This window comes from Gossypium hirsutum, chromosome D07 (assembly GCF_007990345.1).
Source record: "Gossypium hirsutum isolate 1008001.06 chromosome D07, Gossypium_hirsutum_v2.1, whole genome shotgun sequence".
In the NCBI taxonomy this organism is placed as follows: domain Eukaryota; kingdom Viridiplantae; phylum Streptophyta; class Magnoliopsida; order Malvales; family Malvaceae; genus Gossypium; species Gossypium hirsutum.
The window spans coordinates 24004065-24011111 of record NC_053443.1 but is presented as its reverse complement, the minus strand read 5'-3'; the positions used below and the strand labels follow the sequence as shown (position 1 = coordinate 24011111).

Below are 7047 nucleotides of genomic sequence, written 5' to 3'. Positions count from 1 at the left end.
TTGTCATGGGTTGATTTTCTTTCAACCACTGTTTGTTCTACTTCTATGTGCTCTCTGGACTCAGCTTCCTTGATACATTCAGTTGAGACTTAATTGTAGTCTTTTGCCTGTTAACACATAGTTAAAATGTTTGAGATTTTGACACATAAAAAGAACTATTTTAATAGAAGTATATAACTATTTATTAAGAATTACTAAGATGACCTTATTTGCTTCATCTCCTCTTGATACTAGAGGAAGTTCATTTGTACTACTTTCTTCCTCCATGACATGTTCTTTGATGGCTTCACTACCATCAGCTTTCTCGACTTCCTTATCAACCTGCCAACAATGATAATGTAACTGAAATGCACCTTGAATAAACATGAAGACAAAATATCTCTACAAGCTCTTTACCTTTTCAGACAAAACGAGAAACTTGGTAACCTCGTTTTCATTTTTATTACTTTGGTCTTCAGCCATGGGTTCCGAGTCAGATTTGGGCTTTTCTTCAAAACCTGCTAGTGCTGGCTCAACATTCTGTTCGAAATTAATACATTTGTCGAGGGCTTGAGAAATCTGCTACTTAAATGAAGAGAAGCAATTGAATGGTGATAACTGATATGAACAAACGAACAAGATTAGACATACTATACAACTATGTTTTTCCATTATCGTATACATATGAAGTTTTGGTTTTTGTTTTCTATTGATAATTTGATTTGACGAGGTTCTTCATTGAGTTAACCATGTTCTATACTAAAATCTGAATCCAGTTTGTCATTGGAACGTGAATTCAACAAGTCTGTTGCAGTCCCTATTACATTTACATTTGCATAAAATATTATGCTAACTTTGAAAGGAGGGTTGAAAGTAGTCTGACCTCTTCTGTTACTGTTATAGTTTCAATCCTGGAAATTGAAGCATGGCTTGGATCCTTAAAAGTTTTATCTTTAATCTTGCTTGGATTACACAAATTTAGCATTCACATACTCATGCAGCCAAAACTAGCGGAAGCAAGGTTGCTATGAATTTGTCATTGTTATCTATGGTGATTATTGATTACAATTTTACTAAAGAAATGTATTTATGGATTATGATTTATAAAAATATTATTACATTTTAATTTTTTTAATTGAATTGGGATTCATTTAATAATCAAAAAACATTTAAAATAGTAATATAAATTATAAATAAATATATTATTAACTTCTTTTTTATCGAAAATACAAACTTTTTTATAATTTTCCCTCATAGAAAATTATAAATTATTTTTAAATAAAAATATAAAATATAAATAAATATGTATGATTGATACAATCAACTAATTTCGTAAAGTACTATTAAGCGAAAGCATATTTATAAATAAAATTGGTTCTACTTTCTTTGATAGTAGTGGCACAAATAATGGTTTAGTTTATTTTCAAGTGTCGATGTTTTATTGATTGTAGTTTTAGTAATTTTAGATCTAGTGTTTCCTTTTTCTTTTTTTTTAGTTTCATTTTTTAGAAATTTACTAAGGAGATTATGTCATTTAGGGGATTAATTTTGTTAATATAAGGGAGGGCAATCAGGGATCTAGCTTCCCTTGAATAAAAATTTGTAACAATTAATTTTTATTTGATAATGTGTAATTGCAACTTCAATTCTTTGATAGTGTCTTCTAATTTTAATATGTTGCAGTAATGGCCCGTCTGCCTTTAATTGCACAACGTGAGAGGCGTAAAAGAATTGGTATTGCATTGACACTATGGTTGGAAATCTGTAAAATTACGATTTGGTTCTTATTTAGAATGGGTGCCAGCCTTAGCCTACAGACTTATAGACCAAGGATTAGGTCCTATACCTTAGATTTTTATGCAAAACGGGATTATGTGAAAAGGCTTGTATATGCTAGTGATGAGACTTGTATTGAACAAGTTAGGATGAATAGAACTGCCTTTTTTAAACTATGTGAGATGTTAGAATCGATAGGGGGATTGAAGTCGTCAAGAAACATGCTTGTTGATGAGCAAGTAGCAATGTTTTTACATATCATATCCCATAACCTGAAAAATCGAGTTATCAAGCATCACTTTAGAAGGTCCGGGGAAACTGTTAGCAGAGCATTTCCTAGTGTTTTAAATGCTGTCATACGCTTACAAGATGTGTTATTTAAAAAGCCGGAGCCAATTACAGCCGATTCTTCTGACACAAGGTGGAAATGGTTTAAGGTATTGGACTGAGTTTTATATATAGCTTGTACAACATTTAGTTGACTTAGATTTAAATTAGTATTCTAACTCAAGGTTTTATATCATGTGATATAGAATTGCTTAGGTGCTCTTGATGGAACCCACATCAAGATTAGGGTGCCAACAGTTGATAAACCTAGATATCGAACGCGAAAAGGTGACATAGCAACAAATATGCTAGGTGTTTGTACACCTGAGATGCAATTTGTTTATGTTCTTCCTGGTTGGGAAGGTTCAGTTGCCGATGGACGGGTGTTTCGAGATGCCATTAGTAGAAGACAGCGATATCATCTGAATGATTTAGAGGACAGCGATATCATCTAGAGGATAGCGATATCATCTGAACGAGTGGCGTCAGGGTTACCAGCCAAGTTCTCCGCAATAGTTTTTTAATATGAAACATGCCTCAGCACGTAATATTATTGAAAGATGCTTTGGCTTCTTAAAACTTAGATGGGGAATACTTAGGAGTCCATCGTTTTATCCTGTAAGGGTGCACAATAGAATTATTATTGCATGTTGTTTGCTCCATAATTTTATTCGAACCCATATGAGTATTGATCCCATTGAAGCGGAGGTGGGAGAAGGATTACCTACTAATGTGGTGGATGACGATGAACCGAATATCACAAATATTCATCCATTGGATGCTTGGGCTACTTGGAGGATGGAACTAGCCAACCAAATGTTCGATGAATGGCAAGCATCTAGAAATTAGTTAGGTTTAGGGACAAACTGAGTTTGAATTGATTTGTTGATGTTATTTTATGTATCTAGTATATGAAACTTTGGTGGTGTTTGATTAAAATTCTGTATTGTACTAAATTTTATGTATCTACTATTGAACTAACGATATAATATTATAAATTGTTCACCTTTTGATTCATGATATTAAAAATAGTAAATAATGTTAATTTGTTTTTTTTTCTTAAGATAAATATGTCAGGTGTTCCACAATCACATGCTTCTTCTCAAGCTGCTCGAGGAAGCAAAAGAAAATGGGTTCCAGAAGAAGATGCAGCCTTGGTTTCTTGCATGGTGGATTTGCACAATGTAGGAACATTTAATGCTGATACCGGGTTCAAGGCCGATTATTTGAACGAGCTAGAAAAAATGCTAGAAAAGGCTTTACCAAGAGCAATGTTGAAGGCGAAGCCAAATATTGAATCTCGGATTCGGTGCCTAAAAAGGGAATAGTCAGTTGTCTACGACATGCTTAATGGCCAAAACAATAGCGGTTTTGGTTGGGACGAGCATAGGCAGCTCGTTGTTGCTGAAGATGCAGTTTGGGAATCCTATGTAAAGGTAAAATGTATTTCAAGTATTTATTTGTTTTTCTACAAAACTTATAACTAATATGATTTCCTATTTTTTTTAGAGTCACAAAGAAACCTCTCAGTTCAGACATCGTTCTTTCCCTTACTACAACCAGCTTACTGCAATATACGCAAGAGATCGGGCGACTGGGAAAGACGCTCAAACAGCTGCTGATGTTCTTGAAGAAATACATGCTGAGGATGAACGTACTACAGATATGAATAAAGAGAGAAACACATTCTATGACTGCGAAGCTGATGTCTCTTTAGACGACATGGATGTTTCTGGTACGGACCCGCGAGAAGATAGAGACCAAGGGGGTTCCTCATCTTCAAACAAGAGAAAGAAGAAATCTCATGCTCGTGATAATGTGTATTCTTCATTTGAAGATGCTGCCACTTTGTTGGCCGAAAACATCAAGGCCATTGGCGATCAAATCAGTAGGAGTATTGCCTCCGAGGTGGTAGTTCAGCAGAAGTCAGAAGAACATGAAAAGATGGAAGAGAAAGCTTCAAATTTATATTCAGCCTTATGGTCAATTGAAGGTTTAACCGACGATCAACGGTATGATGCTTTGAGTAAAATTCCCGATCATCCAACTCAAATGATCGTTTTCTTTAGTTTACCTTCTGTTGCCCGATTGGAATGGGTCAGAAGATTTCTTTCTCACCATTAAATATCAATGTTCAAACTTTTTGATGTTGTAAAACTATATAACATATGGATTATGATGTACAATTTCATTTTCATCTAACCTTTTCTTAATATAAGTTAATTATGTTTATGCAGAATATAATTCTCAAGTTATATATTGATTTTAGTAAATTCATATAAGAACATTTTATTATTAAAAATAATTTTATGAAATTATATATCAGTATTAAATTATATTTAATATTAATTATTTTTAATTGTATAAATTCATATAAGAAAATTTATTACTAAGAATTTTATGAAATTAAATATTAATCATAAAATTATATGTAATAATTATTATTTTAAATTATACAAATTCATAAAATATAATTTATTAGTTATAATTATTTTAAATTTTATTAAATCATATATTTTAATTAAAATATATTTAATAGTAATTATTTCAAATTTTCATTTATAGTATCATATATTATGATTTGAGTAAATTCATACAAGAATATTAATTATTAATAATTTTATTAAATTATATATTTTAATTATAATATATTTAATAATAATTATGTTAATTTATATTTTACAATATTATATATTATGATTTGAGTAAATTCATATAAGAATATTAATTATTAAGAATTTTATTAAATTATATATTTTAATTAAAATATATTTAATAATAATTATGTTAATTTATATTTTACAGTATCATATATTATGATTTGAGTAAATTCATATAAGAATATTAATTATTAAGAATTTTATTAAATTATATATTTTAATTATAATATATTTAATAATAATTATGTTAATTTATATTTTACAGTATCATATATTATGATTTGAGTAAACTCATATAAGAATATTAATTATTAAGAATTTTATTAAATTATATATTTTAATTAAAATATATTTAATAATAATTATGTTTAAATATGATTAAAATATTTATTATTGATAATAATAATCTTATTAAAATTTAAATAATAATAACAATAATCATTTACCAAAACAAATTTATGCTAAGGGTATTCTAGTCATTTTAGTTTTTTCCATTATGCTATTACACATCTATTCCATTCAACTAAACACAAGATTACTATTACGCCTCTATTCCATTACATTCAACCAAACAGTTGATTTGCTATTACACCTCTAATCCAATACACCTCTAATCCAATACAGCGAACCAAACGCACTCTTAATGTCTTGGTGTCGAAAATTAAAAAAAAAACTCGAAAAGAATTTAAAAATACGATCCCTCTTTATATTGTGTTATTTTAAAATTACTCAAATAAATCAAAATGGAAAATACCTCCTTATCTCGAAGTAACAAGATGTCACATCCAGTAAGTTAGGACACGACACCTCGTATTTTTTAGAGTAAACTTGCCTTTTATTTTTTATTTAAACCTCATTTGTTTCAATTTTAAAAGGATATTCGGCTATTTAGGTTTAACGCGGGAAAAAAATCGAAACCCAGTAAGTTATGGCATGACTTCTCGAATTTCCAAATACAGAATTTTGCCTTTATTATTTTTTGAAAAATCCTCGTCTCGAGAAAACAACATGTCATATCCAATGCGTTAGGACACAACATATTGAATTCCCGATAATGAGCTTTTTATTTATGTTTTTTGATTAAAGAGCGTTTTCGATTATTTAGATTCAACGAAAAAATTGGAACCCAATACGTTAGGGCTCAATCCTCTCGAATCTAAACATGAGATTTTGCTTATTTGAAAGTCGAAACTTATGCGTCGAGATAAATTAATCTAACACGAAATAGTAGAAATAAAACACGATGTTAATGCTCGTAACAAAACAATAATGAATTCGATAATGTAAGTATGAATAATATGAACAATCATCAAAAAATGAAATAAATAAATATAAGAGACAAATCAATCATATAACTGCAAGTAAATAAACAAATATAATTAAAACGATCTTTTAAAATAATAATGAACATGTAAATAAATAAATAATAATAACAATAAATAAAATAAAAAATATAAGGAGATATATATGTATATTTTAAAATTGTAAAATATATATGTATAAATAAATTATAAAAAATGTGTGCATCTATGTATTATAAAATGTATATAGGTATACGTATATTTTAAGATTATAAAGTATATATAAAAAAGAATATATGTATGTATATATATAAGAGTTATAAAATGTGAAACACATATATATTATAAGAATGCATGTATATATATGTTTTTTAAAGTTATAGAATATAAAACACATATGTATGTATATAGAACATAAAATATATGTGCGTATGTCTATTATAAAAATGTGTATATGTACGTGTATAACAAAGTTTTAAACAAATATATAAATAAGCAAACAAATAAATAAATGAACAAATAAATGATTAAGATAAAAGGGCTTAATTGTAGCTCAAATTAAATTGGCAAGATAGATTAAAATAAAAATAAATAACTAAAGGGACCAATTTCAAATGCACAAAGAAAAAAGCGGGGATTATTTGGCAAATATCCCATTTCGGTAAAACACCGTCGCCTCAAGGAGGTACCCACGCATGGTCCATGGACCAAATCAAAGGAACAAAATTATGTGGCCAAAATCAGGAAATGCAACAAAGACCGCATCGAAAACACCGCAAAATCGTACGGGCCTATTGCGCAAATGGCCCCCTTGATGAAAACACGCGGATCCCCTTTCTGGAGCGAGTCGGGTCATGGGTCGTATGCAAAACGGCACCGTTTTGACCACTGATGCCAAGGTTCAAAACGGCGTCGTACCAAGCCCGATATAAATATTTAAGGAAAAAAAGTTAAAAACCCTATCTTTTTTAAAAGAAAAACAGAGGGCCTTCAGATTTCTCCCT

At 29.6% G+C, this 7047-nt stretch overlaps 1 long non-coding RNA gene across 1 annotated transcript; it reads right to left on the bottom strand.

The window, feature by feature from the left end:
• Window positions 1-210: 210 nt before the first annotated feature.
• Window positions 211-951, bottom strand: LOC107956712 (uncharacterized). Its single transcript, XR_001700214.2, has 3 exons — window positions 863-951; window positions 397-519; window positions 211-321 (listed from the first exon to the last, which is right to left on the bottom strand). It is a non-coding gene; the product is annotated as an uncharacterized lncRNA (long non-coding RNA).
• Between the last annotated feature and the right edge of the window lie 6096 nt (window positions 952-7047).